The sequence below is a fragment of the Phocoena phocoena genome, chromosome 10 (genome assembly GCF_963924675.1).
Source record: "Phocoena phocoena chromosome 10, mPhoPho1.1, whole genome shotgun sequence".
Lineage (NCBI taxonomy): Eukaryota > Metazoa > Chordata > Mammalia > Artiodactyla > Phocoenidae > Phocoena > Phocoena phocoena.
The window spans coordinates 32246581-32266400 of NC_089228.1; the positions used below are offsets into that span (position 1 = coordinate 32246581).

At 43.1% G+C, this 19820-nt stretch overlaps 1 pseudogene; it reads left to right on the forward strand.

The window, feature by feature from the left end:
- The first annotated feature begins 2312 nt into the window (after positions 1-2312).
- On the forward strand, positions 2313-4152 carry LOC136129262 (oxysterol-binding protein-related protein 9 pseudogene; annotated as a pseudogene).
- The last annotated feature ends 15668 nt before the right edge of the window (positions 4153-19820 follow it).

Sequence of the window (19820 nt, forward strand, 5' to 3'; positions counted from 1 at the left end):
GCCCCAGTCTGATGGACTGAGAATGGACAGTGAATTAAAAACATGATAACTTTCCTACGTGATCTGCTGCTGGGTAAAGCCTGTCAGAGCAGACTCTCCCAATGCCCCACTCATATTGCCTAGGCTCACTCCAGAAATCACCTCCAGAGTCCCCTAGACCCATTTATGACTTCCTGTGTCCTTCAACTTTCAGGGGTTTCCAGCCAAGGGGGTTAACGTCCCGAGCGGCCCCTCCCCATCAGTGAGAGGCAGGAGTTGGTGGATTAAATACTTCCACCTCCCCACCCCTTAGTGGAAAATTATGAGGTGTGTCTTACACAGTCTCTCAGGGGGGGCCCCAGTGGGTTTTACTCCGGCTGCCCACAGCTGTAACCTGGTGGCTTTACAATGTTTTGTGGCCTCCCTCCTTTGGCCACCTCACTTTCCCACTCCCCACCAGTTCTTCCTGGGGATCACCTCCCACGTAAACAGCTTATACCTAAATCTTTACCCAGGATCTGCTTTGGGGGGAGCCCAAACCAAGGCAGCTGGTAAGCATACTGCCTAAAATGATCTTACAAGCCACAAGGTACCAGACTGATCCTTTGGGAAACAGTACCCCAAGGTATATATCCAAATGGTGTAAAGCAACATCACTTTTCTTTCTTTAAAGTTCAAAAATATATTGAAATTCTTGGTGTTCAGCTCTCTCTGCCATTTTCCCTAACATATTGGTGATACTCTGTTCTGATGAGTAACATCGTTTTCCATTTTTGCTGTTCCTCTTTCAATATGGTATTACCATTTGCTAACAAACTTAGTGTTTCCAAACTTGCCTGTAAATTTAATATACTGTGTGGCATTTGTCCATTGTTTGTCAATCTGAGATATCCAGTGAGTAGAGCAGCATTGTCAGTCTGTGGCTACTGAAAGTAAATGTTTGTTGATGCATCAGTGATGAGCCCAGGCTAAAACGCAGCAGGCAAGTGTTGCCAAACTCAGAGAGCCACTTTCTGGCAAACCTTTTACAATATCCTGAGGTGAACCAGGCCTTTAAAATTAGGGAGATTAAAAAAGTACTTCTGCAAGATGAAGTTTCTGTTTTGGCCTGAGTCTTATTGGCAGGTTGAAGGCAGGACTGAAGTTCTAATGGGGAAAGTACTTCTTATCTTCAGGGTTGGGCCCGTGCCAACGAGGTCCTGTCCTGTGAAACCTATCAACAGATTGTTCAGAGAGTGGTGAAGTCTAGGGTGAGATATATCCCACAAGAAGTCAGAAGCATCTTTAATTGGCATGGGATCACGAAGTCCAAGAGGAAGGCAGGAAGAGGGCCACCTTCATGGACAGAGCTCTGCACTCAGCAGGGCTCCACTATGTGGGCACATAACGTCCAATAAATATTTGTTTAATATTTGAACAAATCAATGCTTGGTAGTCAAACTTGCTTTGGGTTTTTAGGGATGGTGGCCTCAGAATGAGTATTCTTCACAGAAGAGCCCCTATACATTCTTTCCTTCCCAAGACTGACTACGTAATTTGCAGGGGCCAGTGAAAAATGAAAATTCAGGTCCTTTGTTAAAAAAGTTAAGAGTTTCAAGATGGTGACCGCAAAGCTTTATACTCTATGTGCCCACATAACAGAATGCGCTAGAAGTATCACAGTAAGTGAACTTGATCTGGTTTCCGCATTCTTTGAACTTAGCTTGAGGGAGGAGACAGACATTAACCAAGTTATCACACAAGTAAAGGGTAACATTTTTTTTTTTTTTTGCGGTACGCGGGCCTCTCACTGTTGCGGCCTCTCCCGTTGCGGAGCACAGGCTCCGGACACACAGGCTCAGCAGCCATGGCTCACGGGCCCAGCCTCTCCACGGCACATGGGATGTTCCTGGACCGGGGCATGAACCCGCGTCCCCTGCATCGGCAGGCGGACTCTCAACCACTGCGCCACCGGCGAAGCCCCAAGGGTAACATTTTAATAGGGTTCGTACAACAAAGAGGAGGCACATGAGGCTGAGAGGCCATAACTGGGAGATTTAATGTGGTTTGGAGCTATCTTGGATGTCAAGCTGATATCTGAAGGATGAGGAGGAGTTGGCTGAGAGAAAAGGGGTAGGAAAGAGGGTTCCAGGCAGAGGAAACAAGGGGAAAGAGGAATTGGGATTATGGGAGGTTGGAGCGCAGAGCAAAGGGAATGAGGTTAGAGACGAGAAGTAGACCAGGCATCAGCCTCGTGATCCAGCAGAGGGGGTAGAAGAGGGGGTGCCCAGAAGCAGCCCTCGGCTCCCTTCCCTGGAGGCACAGAGGGTGGGGGCCTTGGCTTGACAGCTACTTGCGGAGGTTTGGATTCAGGATTTGTTCCTAGTATCCAAGACTTTGATAAGAAACTTACAGAGGCTGATGCTTACCTACAGATCTTGATAGAACAGTTAAAGCTTTTTGACGACAAACTTCAAAACTGCAAAGACGATGAACAGAGAAAGAAAATTGAAACTCTCAAAGAGACAGCAAATAGCATGGTAGAATCAATTAAACACTGCATTGTGTTGCTGCAGATCACTAAAAGTACTATTAATCCTATGGATGCAATATATCAACCTAGTCCCTTGGAACCTGTGGTCAGCACAATGCCCTCCCAGACTGTCTTACCTCCAGAACCCACTCAGTTGTGTAAGTCAGAGCAGCGTCCATCTTCTCTACCAGTTGGACCTGTATTAGCTCCTATCTTGGGACATCATCAGACTCCAACACCAAACAGTACAGGCAGTGAGCACTCACCACCTAGTAGCAGTCTCACTTCTCCAGGCCATGCCAGCTTGTCTCCAAACACAGTCCCAGAGTTCTCTTATTCTAGCAGTGAAGATGAATTCTATAATGCGGATGAATTCCATCAAAGTGGCTCATCCCCAAAGCACTTAATAGATTCCTCCGGTTCTGCCTCAGTCTTGACACACAGCAGCTCAGGAAATAGTCTAAAGTGCCCAGATACCACGGAATCAGTTAATTCTTCCATGTCCAATGGAACAAGTGATGCTCACCTTTTCTATTCACATGATGATAGAGATGATGAAGGGGAGGCAGGGTTGGTGGAAGAGCACAAGAGTGTTATCATGCTTTTGTTGTCACAGGTTAGGCTTGGAATGGATCTTACTAAAGTAGTTCTTCCAACATTTACTCTTGAAAGAAGATCTCTTTTAGAAATGCATGCAGACTTTTTTGCACATCCGGACCTTGTTGTGAGTATTAGTGACCAGAAGGATGCCAGAGACTGAATGGTTCAGGTTGTAAAATGGTACCTCTTAGCCTTTCACGCAGGAAGGAAAGGATTGGTTGCCAAAAGGCCGTACAACCCCATTTTGGGTGAGATCCTTCAGTATCACTGGACATTACCAATGATACTGAAGAGAATGTGGAGCTAGTTTCAGAAGGACCAATTCCCTGGGTTTCCAAGAACAGCATAACCATGATCCACCAGTTTCAGCCTTTTATGCTGAGTGTTTTAACAAGAAGATACAATTCAATGCTCATATCTGGACCAAATCACAATTCCTTGGGATGTCAGTTGGGGTGCACAACATAGGACAGGGCTGTGTCTTGTGTCTAGACCCTGATGAACGTTACATTCTCACATTCCCCAATGGTTATGGAAGGTCTATCCTTACAGTGCCCTAGGTGGAACTAGGTGGAGAATGCAATATTAATTGTTCCAAAACTGGCTAAAGTGCCAATATCGTCTTCCACACTAAACCTTTCTATGGGGGCAAGAAGCACAGAATTACTGCTGAGATTTTTTCTCCAAATGACAAGAAGTCTTTCTGCTCAATTGAAGGGGAATGGAATGGTGTACTGTATGCAAAATACTCAACAGGGGAAAATGTAGTTTTTATAGATACCAAGAAGTTGCCTATAATCAAGAAGAAAGTGAGGAAGTTGGAAGATCAGAATGAGTACGAAACCCACTGCCTTTGGAAGGGTGTCACTTTCAACTTAAAAATCAGAGACATTGATGCAGCAACTGAAGCCAAGCATAGACTTGAAGAAAGACAAAGAGCAGAAGCCCAAGAAAGGAAGGGAAAGGAAATTCAATGGGAGACAAGGTTATTTCATGAAGATGGAGAATGCAGGGTTTATGATGAACCATTACTGAAACGTCTTGGTGCTGCCAAGCATTAGGTTGGGAAATGCAAAGTTTGCTCCTGGTGACCAGGGCAGGAGGCATAATGAAGTAACCGTCTTCCTTTGGGAGAACCTATTCACTCCCTTCTTATTGCGGTGGTTCCTGTCTCAGGGATACTGGACTTTCTGATGCAGATGAACAATTGAAGCGAGAAAAGCTTCCCTTTTTCCTGTTCTGTGGCAGTTACAGTGTTGACTTGGGTCTTGAGAAAAACTTCAGGTTTTGAAAACAAGATGTCTGCTCCTTTTCCAAATCCCATGTTATAAATCCTAGTCTCAAATTCTGCACTCTAGTATTGCTGTTGAAATATACAACATATGTTTCCTAGTTCATATAATCTTGGGTTCTCTCTCTATATATATATTCACATATATACATGTATATAATATAGGTGATGCCAGAGTTCTCATAAATACTCCATCTACTGTAAATATTTGTTCCTCTGAGTTGTTTTAGAAAATTTAGCACAACATATTAAAATGACATGTTAGGAAATTTCGTGGTCTCACCTACAATAACTTTTATTTTGGAATTGAACTATATTAAATTGTATCTAACTCTGGACTACAGTTTAATTATACTCAGTGCTTCTTAAGGCTTCATAAAGTAATTTTTCCAACCTTTAAAAAAAAAAGTAGACCAGACCTGACTTTGCATAGAGTCTTACAGACACTACAAGTCTTGAGAAATTCAGGACCGTGTTCATGACTAACAATAACACAAAGATGAGTAAAATTATTCACCCTTAATTTCTCTTCAAATAAACTGAGAAAGAAAATTGCCTCAGTACAGTTCTCTTATTAATAGGAGATGATGTTCTTCCACATAAATAATCATGTTCATGGACGCTGGCCAATCAGAACAGGCACCAGGTATGGAACCAGCACACATCCATGGGCATTGGCCAATCAGAACAGGCATTAGGGACTGTGTGTGGAAGGAAAGAACTTGAACCTTTAATGATGAGGGGCCTTTAGGAGCTCTAACTCCCCATCTATCCCCATCTTTGCTTGGTTGACTCCATCCCATCACTTAGGTGTCATCTCAAATGTTCCTCCTCTGAGAAGCTTCCCTGACCTCTCTCTCTGGTAGTTTCACCCCTCCCCACCTTTCATAGGCTTTCATATTACCCTGGTCTACTTTCTTCATAACACTTAGTGCACCCTAAAAATAGCTTTTTTATTTGCTTATTGTTTTTCGTCTCTGTCCCCTCTGAGGGCAGGGACCATATCGCTTTTGTTAACCAATATATCTACAGCAGCTTGCACAGTGCCTGGCACCTAATAGGTACTCAATAAAATATTTGTTGAATGAATGAAACTATAGAGTGAAATTCATTCATCTGAGTCTCTTGTTGTTCCTGGATTATTTATTTATTTATTTATTTATTCATGCATGCATGCATGCTGCTCCGGGTCTTAGTTGTGGCATGTGTGATCTTTAGCTGCGGCATGAGAACTCTTAGTTGCAGCATGCATGCGGGATCTAGTCCTCTGACCAGGGATCGAACCCAGGCCCCCTGCGTTGGGAGCGTGAAGTCTTAGCCACTGGACCACCAGGGAAGTCCCTGGATTTCTATTGCCAAGAAATGAGAAATACTGTGGATCCCAGAGTCAAAAATGGAATTTTATGGATGGCACATCTTGGTGTTTTAGTCTTTCTGAAAAGAAATTCTACAGTTTTATATTCACTATCTTGGATTCATTTGTTCATGTGTGTCAGTCAACAAACATTTGTTGAGCTTTTTCTGTGTGCTGGATTAGGCCTTAGAAGTGCCCAGGAAAGATCTGGACATGAAAGAATTCTACTCTTAGTAAAACACTGATTTCCTGGGAAATGGATTAAATGCTGGATGAATATGCTTTGATTCTGCAAAATCCAGATCTCAGTTTCAGACCTCAGGATAAAAGTGATTGGGATGGGCTTTGAAGCAAAAATTCAGGATTAGAAAATTTAGCACAAAGTCCTTTCCCCCTCCCTGCAGCCCACTTGTGGCTTATCACAACTTTTGCTTTTTTACTCAAAACTTGACAGGACATGATAGTGCTGCTGAAGGAAGGATTCCCTGAATACCTGCATGTCCCTGGTGTTTGGCGGCCCTTTACCTCTCTCCTATAATTTGAGGTTGTGATGAGGCCCTCCTCCACTTTCAGAGACAGCTGCAGAAGGAAAATGTCCCTCTAATCACAGTTGACATCTTTCCAGACACCACATCAGAAACGGTAACTGGCTTTCACGTTATTGTTCTGACAGCTTCTCTGCAGACTGTTGCCGGGAGCGTTTTCTCAAGTTAGTCAAGACTAGTCTGAAAACTGGTGGCCTCCTTTGTGCAAATGAACTCTAGTTGGACAAGGAGAGAGGTCCAGTCCTTCCAGAGGCCACATTCTGAGGAGCTACATTAAGATACATTGTTGGCATATTCAAGTACATTGTTTTGAGGGGAGGGGTATTACCTATTACACAGTTATTTTCCTTTTAGCTGTTTCTTTCTACTGAGAGAAACATCTTTAAAAATAAAGAGCCTCTTGTGAGAATTTCCAGTTTTTTTTGGAAGAGAGCTATTTTGATCAAAAAAGCCTTAAATTATATTCTTCTCAGGCCTAAGGAATTGTGTCCCAGCTAATACCCAACCAAGTTCTGCTGAAGTGCCTGGGCAGACTCACTCCCTTGTAGGATCCCGGAGCCTGCAGGCCTCAAGGGTTAGCAGATCCTGCAGAGCTGAGCCCTGAGGGCCTAAGGCCCCCTGGAGTTGGGCAACCGGTGGATATCAGATGCCCTGAAGAGGAATGAGTGTCTATGGGCTTGTCTTTTTCTTGAGGAGTGGTGAGAGTGTGCAGCTTATTTGTGAACTTATTTTACTGTTGGCAACTTAGTATTATTTCAAACTTATAGAAAAGTTGCAAGTCTAAGATAAGATACTTCTGAATAGTCTTTACCCACCTTCACTGATTGTTTACATTTGCTTTCTCTGTGTCTCTGTGTATCAGCCTCTCAGTAGATAGATAGATCGATAAATAGATAGATATGGATAAAGATAGATAGAGATATAGAATATATTTAACATATAAATGTAAATTATTTTTCTTCCTATTTGAGAATGAATTGCAGACATTACACCCCTTTAGCCCCAAATACTTCAGTGTAAGAACAAGAGCATCCTCACACAGTATAATTATCAGAAGCAGAAAATTTAACACTGACAAAATATATTAACTCCTCCACCATTCTTTTTTTTAAAATTTATTTATTTTATTTTTGGCTGTGTTGGGTCTTCATTGCTGCATGTGGGCTTTCTCTAGTTACGGCAAGCAGGGGCTACTCTTCGTTGCAGTGCGTGGGCTTCTCATTGAGATGGCTTCTCTTGTTGTGGAGCACAGGCTCTAGGCACGCAGCCTTCAGTTGTTGTGGCGCTTGGACTCAGTAGTTGTGGCTTGCGGGCTCTAGAGCGCAGGCTCAGTAGTTGTGGCACACAGGCTTAGTTGCTCTGCGGCATGTGGGATCTTCCAAGACCAGGGCACGAACCCGTGTCCCCTGTATTGGCAGGCGGATTCTTAACCACTGCACCATGAGGGAAGCCTCCACCATTCATTTTTAAAGTTTGTCAGCTGTCACAATAATGTATTTTATAGCTGTTGTTATTCCTGGTCTAGAGTCCAGTTCCGGATCATGCATTGCATTTATTGTCACATATTCTTTTGTCTCCTTTAATCTGGAACAGTTCCCCAGGCCTTTTTGGTGTTTCTTGATTTTGACAATTTTGAAGAGTAGAAACCGGTTAGGTTGTACAGTTTCCCTCAATGTGGGTTTATTAGATGTTTCTCCATGACTGTCTTCGGATTATGCATTTAAAAAAAATATCTGGAGTGATGGAAAAATACTTTTTTTAAGCTGTGCATTTTTCACAGGAATATGACAGAAGTGATATGGTGTCTTTCTCTGTGTATCACATCAGAGGATACACGGTATCAGTTTGTACCAGTATTGGTGACATTAGCTTTGGTTACTTAGTTCAGGCGGCATTTTCTAAATTTCTCTGTTGTAAAGTTACAAGTTTTCCCTTTTTAAATTACAAGGAAATTGAAACTATGGAAGAGTCCTATCCCTCATGAAATGTTAACCCACTAGTTTAGCATCCATCGATGATTTTTTAACTCCATCATCCCTTCTATGTTTATTAGTGTTCTATACAGAAGAGGTGTCCCTTCACCATTTATTTATTCATTTATTTAAATCATATATATTATATTTATTTATATTATGGGGTCATGGATCTCTGTTTTGGCTAGTGAGAGCCCTATAAGTTGGTGCCTCATCCATCATTCTTAGAGTACTTCATTACTTTTGATACATCAACATGTTCCAGGCTCATCTTGTATTTTCCCTACCCCAGCCCTAAAATCAGCCTCTTCTCCAAAGAGCTCTGGGTCATTTTAGTGGAGACTGGTACTTTGAAACCAAGATCTGGGCACTTGGTATGTTCATTGCTACTAGGGTGTCGTTGCACGAATATGTGTGTATGTATAACCATGAATTCATTCTGATGCCTCCAATTCCAATCTACCTATATGCATCTATTTTAAAAAACTTTAGGTGTGCCTTATTTCTTTAGTACAGAGATATAAAGAAGGAAATAACAGCCACTAAATAAAAAGGCAGTTGTCCCAGTACCTAGATAGCCTATAATGGTGTGTGTGTGTGTGTGTGTGTGTGTGTGTGTGTGTATGTACACATGCTTAGGGTATATAAGTATATGATAGCACCAAATAAAAAGTGATAGTGGGCTTCCCTGGTGGCGCAGTGGTTGGGAGTCCGCTTGCCGATGCAGGGGACACGGGTTCGTGCCCCGGTCCAGGAGGATCCCACATGCCGCGGAGCGGCTGGGCCCGTGAGCCATGGCCGCTGAGCCTGCACGTCCTGAGCCTGTGCTCCACAACGGGAGAGGCCACAACAGTGAGAGGCCCGCGTACCGCAAAAAAAAAAAAAAAAAAGTGATAGTCTCCTTCCTCCTACCCCAGGCTCTGTCGCCAATGAACACTACATGTGCTTCCTTACAGAAAGAAATTTGATTCATACAATCGGGATGTATGTATGTATATGTAAATAGATAGATATAGATATGTATGTATTTTCCTCTTCTAATTTTAAGAATTTGACACAGTAGGAAACGTGCTGTGCATACAATTTTATTATTATTATTATTACTATTACTCAGTATATCCTGGAGGACCTTCCATACATTGTGTAGCTCTACACTATTCTTTCTAATTGTATAGTATTTCATGTTATATGGATGGACCATAGTTTTGTTCAACCAGTTTCTTTTGGTGACATTTTGTTTCCAGTATTTGCTACTTATAAACAGTGCTACAGTAAACATCCTTGTGTGTGGATCTCAGTGAAAGTATATCCCACCGTTATTCCTACCAGCTATTTTACTGATAGATATTGTCAGAGTATCTTCCAGAAAGTTTTCTGTGGTTATATAGCCTAATCCTTCTGCCTGCAGTATCTAGAGACAGGTTAAATGATGATGACGTTCTGCCTTGACACCTCTAAGGCTCTTGATACAAGTCTCCAGCAGTACCGATGTTCCCACCCAGTCAAGGAGATCAAAAAAAATCAAACCAACCTTCCATCTTAAAACTCGAATTAAATCCCTGTTTAAGTTGTTGTTTCTCACCTTAATTTAAAGTCTGCAGGTCTAATCTCTCCATGCAAGGATGAACCTCACCTGGTGAACAGAGATGCAAAAAAGTAACATTGTCTGCTCTTGTTAGCCCTGAGGGCTTGTGCTTAAAGCATTTGGTCTCTGATTAGTAACCAAATGACAAAAGCCTCCTATTAGTCTTGTTGAGACTCCTTTCTGCTGGAGGAGTGTGTGGATAGACTGTGAAGCGAAGCCTGGAGAAGTAGAAGCTGTGACTCTCTCTGGCTCCTGGACTCTTCCCAACCTCTGATCAGAGAGGAAGCCGACTCAGCCCTTTCTGTGTCTTTCACGAGGGACAGTCAATGTGTAGGTCGTTCAACTTTAAATTTCTTCCCAGCCTTATCTTTAAACACCCATGTAAATTGACATTACATTCTTCTTAAAATATACAAATAATGGCTTGCATGGCTTCCCACGAAGTCAAGTTGATGGACCATTTTTATTCTGTGGCTTTACCTGCCTTCTAGTACACTGCTAGTTTTAGAAGCACAGAGCCACGTTCAGCTTGTCTTAGGTTCGGTGCCCCAGAAGCAGACCCAGATACGAGTGCGAGTAGTTTATTTGGGAGGTGATCCCCAGAAGCACTGGTGAGAGAGTGGGCAAGAGAAGAAACAGAGAAGGGAAGGAAGCCACTACAGCGTGTGATCATGAACAGGTTAGCTCTGTGGGCAACTGGGGCTCAGTCCTGCTGAGGACTTCTAGGAGACTGTGTGGCAGCGATTCTCAAACTTTGCTGCACAATAGACTCACCTGGGGAGCTTCCGGAACTCCTGTTGTTCAGAATCCCTGGATAGCAGGAGTCAGGACACCGGAGCATTTTAAACTCCCCTGGTGATTCCAATGCATAGTCAAGGCTGAGAGACTGTACCTCCGAGTTGAGTTATCCCCTCAAGCTTCAGGAAGCTGGGGTGTTTCCCTACCAACTCCAGTTCATCACGGGTTGAGGGCTGCTCCTGGTGACACTAACACCCAAGCATTTCTGGCCTGTGGAAAGCCAAAGCATGCCAGGGAATGGTGACTGCTCAGGCGATGTGGGCCAGCAGTATCAGCTACACAATTAGCTGGATATGATATCAAATCCTGGCTTTGTTCTACCACTCACAGAGCAGTTTTAATCGAGTCATTTAAGCTCTTTAAGCCTCAGTTTCCTCGTGTGTAATAACTTCTTTGTCCAAGCTGTAAGGATTAGGTATAATATATGGAAAGCACTCAGCATACAGTGGATTCCTAATAGATCGTTGTTTTAAACCCAGCCAAACATGAGTGAAGAACTAAGAACTCTCCTTGTAAAATCAGGCTCCCCATATTATCATGGGCAATAAACACATTTGAATCTGAATTGTCCAGTTGGACCATCTAAGTTGTTTGGTTACATGGAGTAATTCCTTAGAAATTAAGCAAATATGTGGACATTCCCTAAACTATATGGGTAATATATTTGTTGATAAGGGCCTCAGACAGTTCTGTATGGGAATAATTTTAATAAATAAGAGTTCATTATGCTGGTAAAAATAAGTGAATTAGCAAATAAAGGAGGGTCAGGGAAACACCAGTGATAATAGAACCAAGGATTGTGATTAATCCAGTTCAGTGCACCTGAGATTGGAAGAAAACAATGTAAAATAATTAATAGTAATTATTAGAAAAAAAGTGCTCTGTTTAATTAGATTTTGTGCTTCTTGTCAAATTCCACTGTTGAAAACCTTTGTGAAGATGAGCCCCCTTTCCCACTTTAGATGAGTGCCCATAATGGAGTTTTTCTGGAGCAATCATTCTGGAAAATCTACTTGCCAGTGCTTTGCCCTGGACAGGCAAGTTTTCTGTCTTCTCTACTGCTCCCCTGGCCTTGAGTGTTTTAGAGGGAAAAGTGGTTTGTAAATGTTTGTGGGATGAGAGTGAATCTGGCTGCTGTTGATTTCAGGGCTGGTGGTGGCACTGGCAGGCTGGCTGGGTCTCCCCGGCCTCTCACCTGCCTGGTTGAGCATCTTTTCCTTCCCATGGGAGACAGAGACCTTTCCTTGGCCAAGGTGACCTCACCTCTGCTTCCCAACAGGCTAAAGGCCAGGTGTTCTGTGGCCAAAAGCAATCATTGGGGCTTTTCCTGATCTGCCAAAATCAAGTTAATGGGTAACTTTTATACATTAGAGGAATTTTCTCCATGTTCTTTTCCCTGCTCTCACTTGCCATTACTGCTGTTATTGCTGCTACTACTAGTGACAGCTAATACTGAGATGTTACTGTGTGCCAGGCATTGTGATCTATTTAACTCTCACGATAACCTTAGTTATTATATAGACAAGGAAACTGAGGTTCAGAGAGGCGAAGTGATGTGCTTACGTTTCTATCACAAATAAGAGGCATGACGAGGACGTGAACCCAAAAATATAACCTTAGAGCCCAGCTAGCATCTTTAAACCACAGTTAATGGCATCTGAGCACAAAATTGCATATTATGTTAGTTAAGATTTATTTACCAGCAGCTCAGAGAACACCATGATTTTCAGGTTTTCTACCCTGTAAGCACATCGAAGAGTCTAGAAAAAAGGATCATGGTTCCTGGATGCTGGAAAAGGGAGGATATTTTAAAACTAAGGTATTAAAAATGAAGTAGGGGTTCCCTCTCAATTCTCTTACTCAGCCCTGAAGCTGAGACAGAGGAGAGATGAAATGTGGATCCTCTCCCTGCTCGAGCATGAGTTTAGTGAGTCAAGTTCCAGCTAAGGGCAAGTACAAGAACACAAAATCCTTTTGCTAATGTCTCCCTAAAGAAGGCGCAGATGAAAGGCCTCATCAAAGCCTCTGAAACCACCAAAGCTGTTTGCCAGCAAAGAGATAAATCAGAAAGGTTTGAGATCTGGTTTGAATTTAATAATTACAAATGACTAATCAGGGGCCATTTGCTGTCAAGTCGGGAGCTGCACTCCCTCCATCAGTGCATTTTTGCTGCTCTGGTCACTTGGTTATTAAATAGAAAAGCCCTGTGATTAAATCACAGGGCTGTTCCGACACTAATCAGTTCAATCTCAGCCATTTAAAATTAAGTCAGGCCTTGCACTTGCCCTGTCTTTGTTTCAGAAGTGGGAACAACACACTGCAAACGTGACTGAAGGTATCCAGAGAGCATCCATTTATAACCCTGTGTGATGTGGGTAGCTAGAGGAGGGTCAGGCTGCATCCCACGTCTCTTATCCATCATCCTGCAGGATCCCCCATCTCTAATACCACACCCGCCCCTTGCCTGCCTCTCAACGTAACTACAAAGCAGCAATGACAATAGTAGTAATAGTAATTATGGTAATAACCACGGTAGCAATAATAATTACCATTTTTTTATCTCTTGCCATATGCCCAGCCCTGTTCTAAATATTTTTTTCTGCTTTAATCCTTCAAATAACCCTATGATGAAGAAATCAAAGTTTACAGAAATATTTTATAGACACTTACATATCTCACACACCTGGAACCTGCCTGGCACGTAGTAGATCCTAGATAAATATTTGTGAGTGAATGAAGGGATAGAGAGCAACTTGCCCAAGGTCACACCAAGGAGAAATGATCGAGCTGGATTCTGAACTCAGGTCTGTCTCGTTTAAGCTCTTTATTTCTTTGAGGTATGTAGTAAATGCCTTGTGAGCCTTTTTATACTGTTGTAAGACACACATTGTTTTAAATAAATATTTAAATTTATTTTATACTATTTATTATATTAATTTAAGTAAAACACACTTTGTTTTAAAACAATATTAAAAAAGAAATAGCACTGGATGGCAGGAGGATCAGTGGGATTCCAGGGAACCAGGAACCAGGCTGGCGTAGAGAGAACTTCCCTCTCCAGCATTTACTGATTTTGTGACCGTGAGCAAGTCACTAAAGCCTTCCTAGGCTTCAGTGTTCTTCTCTGTACAAATGAACACCACCATGCTTACTTAGGCTGGGCTAAGGAGAAGCTAAAAAGGAACAATCCTTTAAACAGTGAGCACAGTGCTTGACTCATAGCAGACACCCAGCTCCAGCATCCACTTCCCTCCACCTGTATATTGGAAGGTGATTCTCCTTTGATTCTAAGACTCAAAACCTCAAAGGAGGGCTTCCCTGGTGGCGCAGTGGTTGAGGGTCCGCCTGCCGATGCAGGGGACACCGGTTCGTGCCCCGGTCTGGGAGGATCCCGCATGCCACGGAGCAGCTGGGCCCGTGAGCCATGGCCGCTGAGCCTGCGCATCCGGAGCCTACGCTCCGCAACGGGAGAGACCACAACAGTGAGAGGCCCGCGTACCGCAAAAAAACAAAACAAACTCAAAGGATCCCAAGATTTAGGTCTAGAGGGAATGGAACCTGAGCCTAGTAGGAATAAGGATAGGTTTGGACCCAGGTCCAGCTCTTCTGCAAATCCATCAGCTGAAGACAGGTAGGGTCAATTCTCTTTGCAGAAAACCTTACCCAGAACCACAGAAAAAGTAATTGTTCCCGGACCATTTACTAATGAGATTTATTTATTTTTAAATTTAATTTTTAATTTTTGTCTGCATAGGGTCTTCATTGCTGCTCGCGGGCTTTCTCTAGTTGCAGTGAGCCAGGGCTACTCTTTGTTGTGGTGCGTGGGCTTCTCATTGCGGTGGGTTCTCTTTTTGCAGAGCACGGGCTTCAGTAGTTGTGGCTCATGGGCTCTAGAGCACAGGCTCAATGCTTGTGGTGTGCGGGCTTCGTTGCTGCACGGCATGTGGGATCTTCCCAGACCAGGGATCAGACCCATGTCCCCTGCATTGGCAAGTGGATTCTTAACCACTGTGCCACCAGGGAAGTCCCACTGATGAGATTTAGATGTCTGCCTTGCGCTGTCAGGAGCTAGGCAAGCCTAAAAGGAGATAGTCATAGAGTGGCCTGGAGAACAATGGTGCATTGTGAAAGTGCATGGTGTCACCAGTAATGAGTCTCAGACAGAGTCCACCTCATCCATCCAGAGACACCTGTATCTCCATCAGAACTCATATCCACATATACAGAAGACTTTGCCCTGTGGCAAATTAACAAAGAGCCTCCTGGTTGTTTTTTGATCCAAGAAGCATGAGAAGGTTTTTCCAGCACCTAAGCACTTCTAGAAAGTGTCTCCATCAAATATTAAACCCACGGGGCTAAGGAATCAGATGGTACACTCACACCCTTTGTTCCCATACATTCCCCTCTGTAACTGCCTTTCCTCCCTGCCTCAGATAGGTGTTCAGACAAAGGGTTCAGGTGCCCATTAAGTTCATTTATGGTTTGGTTCAGCAGGCTGTTTCATTTCAGTCGAGGTATTAAATCCTGGATTCCTTGCTCCTAAAGCACAGAGGCTGAGTGCTAATGCTGTTTGTTGTTCAGGGCAGTGCATGGATGCTGCCTAGTCATGGGTGTGCCTCACCCTTGAACAGACATTCCTTCTCATAGGAGGAGTGGAAATCACCAGTATCCCACTTGGACCAATGTCTGAACAGCTATAATTGTTTTTTAACGTGTCTATATATTTTAAGGAAAATAAATTCCCCTGCTGGTAAGGAAAAACTCTCTTATTTGAAAAGCAAAAATCATAGCTTGAACTTGTATGTTTTGAGTCTCCAAGGAAATTTGAGGTTGAAGAATTTCAGCCTTCAGTGATCTTTGCTTTTGAGGTTTTGATTTAATTTTGGCAGCCAGGTGGTTAGCGGAAGGGGAGGGTGTCACCTCAAGAACACTGGCCTCCTTTATTTATTCTTTTTTTAGTCACTCATTCAGAAATTATTCATTGACCTACTGCTCAGCACTGGGCACTTGGGTTTAAAGTTATGTGCCCAAATCAGAGAGCCCAGACTACAGCACAGTCACTGAGCTCACCCAAGGCGCTTTGTTTTTCCTGGTTGAAAGAGAAGTAGACTGTGCATACACTTCAGTAAATTTGACAAGAATAACATGGTGGGTCTGTGGGTCTTCAAATAGGCTGAGAACCCATGAAACCAAGTATGTAAATGCAGGTGTTTCACACACAGTGTCCTTCCTGTCTAGGAACTCCCCCAGGTCATCTGTCCATGGCTTCTGATGTACAGAGGAAGGGCTGTGCTGGGCTGGCAGAATGGGTGCCTGTTTGGTTTCCTCCATTCCTTCTCCCTGTGCTCCCCTCCCTGAAGTTGGGTAATTGGTAAGGAAGACAAGCTTCTCAAAGGGAGCAGGGGGCTTCCCTGGTGGCGCAGTGGTTGAGAGTCCACCTGCCGATGCAGGGGACACGGGTTCGTGCCCCGGTCCGGGAAGATCCCACATGCCCCGGAGCGGCTGGGCCCGTGAGCCATGGCCATTGAGCCTGCACATCCGGAGCATGTGCTCCGCCACAGGAGAGGCCACAGCAGTGAGAGACCTGCGTACCACCAAAAAAAAATAAATAAACAAAAAATAAAAAAAGAGGGAGCAGGGCCAAGGGCATCAACATCAACAACAACAAAAATCAAGAAATACTCTTCTGGGGAAGTTGGCTAGGCACCAGGTACTGTACTGGGTTCTGGGAATGTGATCATGACAGACTATATCCTGCCTTCATGTGCTTACATCTCATTAGAAGGTCAACCAAAAACCAGAAAACAAAAAATTAAATTATCTCTGTAAAGCGGGTCTCCCCTGCTAGTCTCTGTCTCAGCATATTATCTGACTCATTCACAGCAGAGATCACAATCTGTAATTATTTTGTTTTCTTTTTATTCCCAGTTAGAGGGCAGGGAGCATGCCTGGCTTGTTCACTGCTGGATCCCGGGACCCAGAGCAGGGCCCTGCACATCAGAGGTGCTCGGTAAACACGGAGCAAAAGAGCAAAAACTAAGTGACACTGTGAAATGTTTGCCTGGGCCCAAAGTTTAAACTTCAGGCTCCTTCTGTGTTGCTGGCCATGATCAGTCACCACCCGATGTAATGGGAATTGAAAAGAAAATCCACTTTGATAATCCATGCAGATTATATTTTACAAAATATGTGGGTTTCTTAAGGAGATCATTCTATCCCAGATTAACTGGCTGTGGTTTAATTTAAAAGGCCACTAGAGGACTTTTGTCTTCTGGATTTGACACTTGGAGTGCCTGGAAACATCTGGGGTTAGTGCTTAGGAGGCTGCATTCAAGCCCTGGGTGATGTATTGAGTTGGTCCCAAGAGAGCTGAGTGCCCGTGAGGGAAAGAGCCTCTCTTAGTGTCCCCTTTCCTTCACCAGCGTGGGCCTCTTGGGGTAACAGGCTACTATTAACATGTCATGTTGGCAAAATCATTGAGCGCTTGAAATGGAATTGTAGCATCATAAAATTCCATAATCTGACAATACCAGGTAGCGGTTTTCATCTTTATAGCTTACAGTTTGGGTAATATGTAATGGAAGCCACCATTTATCGTGCCCCTACTATGTGCCAGCCCTCATTCCAGGTGCCATATACACATCATCTATGATCCTCAGGACAGCCGGACCTGGTGGGCGTTATTTCCACTTTACACGTAACATCCCAGAGCCTCTGCCCTCTCATGGGATTTTCCAAGATTCCAGGTATAATTCTGGAGCCTCTCAAGGCAAGAGAAGCCAGACTCAGGAAAGAGTACAGGTTATCCTGGACAGCAGGTCACCAACGCAACTGTTCCCCACTTTTCTACCCCAGCACATGTTACTAATTGACGGCAGCCTTCTCTCATTTGCTATGCTGTGGAATCCTTCTCAGTACAGCACTCCAGGCATATGCTACCAGACATTTCCGGATGTCCAATGAGTTGTAACCTATTTGCCAAGCATGCTTTAAATGGTGTGTGTGTGTGTGTGTGTGTGTGTGTGTTTGTGAAGGGTTTTGTCCTAGGAATTAGAATCCTGGACTCAGAGTGTTACACTGTAGCCATGTAACTTGGAACAGATTGCTTATCTCTTCTGACCTCAGTTTATTTATCCATAGAATGGGAACCATCCCTTGCCATACATGCCTCCAAAAGTCACCCTATAAATATAAGCCAGTGACTTGGCTTCAGAGACAGCACAGTGCTGCTTTTCATTGTAACTGGATGATGAGTCAGTATGGGTCATGTCCCTACACAAACATCCTCAAAAATGGCAAGCGGCTCTCAGCATCTTCTCCTCCCAGAGCCCCTGAGCAGAGAATTTGACTCCCTAAAAATCACATGGTGAACTTGTTAATGAAGATTCTTGGACACTGTCTCAGAATGGCTGATTGAGGATCTTGGCTCCTGGCATTGGATCTCTAAACTGTTACACTGCTCAAGTGGAATAATATATAGGATCTAGCATTCCATACTCTGGATAGAACCATGTTCACCTTTGGGATTTTAAATGTCTATGTAGCTGATGACAGAAAAAGAGGCCCCAATCTCCTCCACATCTGTGTCTGACAAACTCTTATTCATCCTTCAGACCTATTCAAATGCCTTCTCCTCTAAGAAGATATCCCCAGATCCCACTAAGACCAAACTAATTACTCCCTCACTGTGCTTCCAGAGTCCTCCAACCCACATTCTGAGCACCTACTATGTACCAGGCACTCTGCTAAGTTCTAAAATGCATTACTGTATTTACTCCTCCCCCTCAGAGAATAAAAGCTAACGTTATCACTTCCACCTTAGAGTTGAGAAAGGGTGACTCAGACAAGTGAAGTGACCTTCCCTAGGATAACTGGATCTTACTGCATTATAATCACATCAGAGTCTGTGTCTCCTACATGAATGTGAGTTCCTTAACTGTGGAAGTTGCTGATCTTGGCATTCCTGGGAGCAAACACAGGACTTAGCACATAACAGATGCTCAACAAATTTTTGTTGATGTGAAGAGATAATAGAACAATTCTAGTGAGACAGACGAGGACAGCTCTGGTTGCTTTCCAGTCTCTGCCTGTGTTCACACTCATCATCTGATAGAGGAGGAAGAGGAGGAGATGGTGGACTTCTTTGGGGGGTTGAAGACTCCAGATATCTCTGGATTCCACTGTAACCTCATACCAGTAATTCTGGTCCTTTGGTAGCTTTAGCAAGTCACAAATTTAGGGACTCGAGAAATACTTGCCTGATTGATTAAGCTGGGGATATAGAAGAGAGGTAAATGTATCTTTGAAGAGCTTTATTGTGTCTGTGGATGGAGTTTCTTTTCTTTTTATAAAGAGGATAATGTATTTTCCCTACCCAACCTCATTGACTTCCTTGGTCATAAGTTCATTTCAAATATAATTTTCTTCAGTTCAAATAATGACTTTTTTGAATCTTGGTGTTTATGGCTAGAACATAGGAAGGTTGGAGAAGATGTCTAAGGTTCTTTCCAGCATTCTGGTTCTGTGATTACATCAGCACCCTGGACGATTAGAACAAATTTAAATTACCCAAGTACAAAGCAGCTCTAAAAATGGAATATCTTTAAGTGAATTAGATTTTCTTTCCAGTCTAATCTCTTCTTCCAAGTTAAAAAAATCTGAACTTTGTGTCTAAATTTCTAAGCCTTGATATACAGAGACATTTAGAAAAATAAAAAAAGGAAATTTAAAGAGAAACAAACTGTAGCAGGATAAATAAGAACAATAATGCAAACCAATTATCCTAGAGCTTAATAGTTTCCCGTAATTTCTTAGGCTTTCTTAGAACTATTCATTTACATAGCTTGGTTAAAGGTTTTGCATAACATGGTAGAAATGATAAGGATAACATGTGCTATTTGATGGCATTTTTTTCTTTCCTTAAAGCCATAATCCTTGTTTACATTTGAACTTTGTTTTATCGTTTGTTTCACAGCGAAAACGGAAGCAGAGCGCCCAGGATGAAGATGCCATTAGCCTTTGTAGTCTCGATATAAGTGTAAGTACAGTCCTTCCTGTGTCCCTGCCATGAGAATACTTTTCATCTCTGAATGTATTTGTTAATATGCTGTGTGCTCTAAGTGGGCTTCCAGGATCCAACTGTGGAAGTTGCAACCTGGGAGGAAACTCTCTTTAAAAAAACAT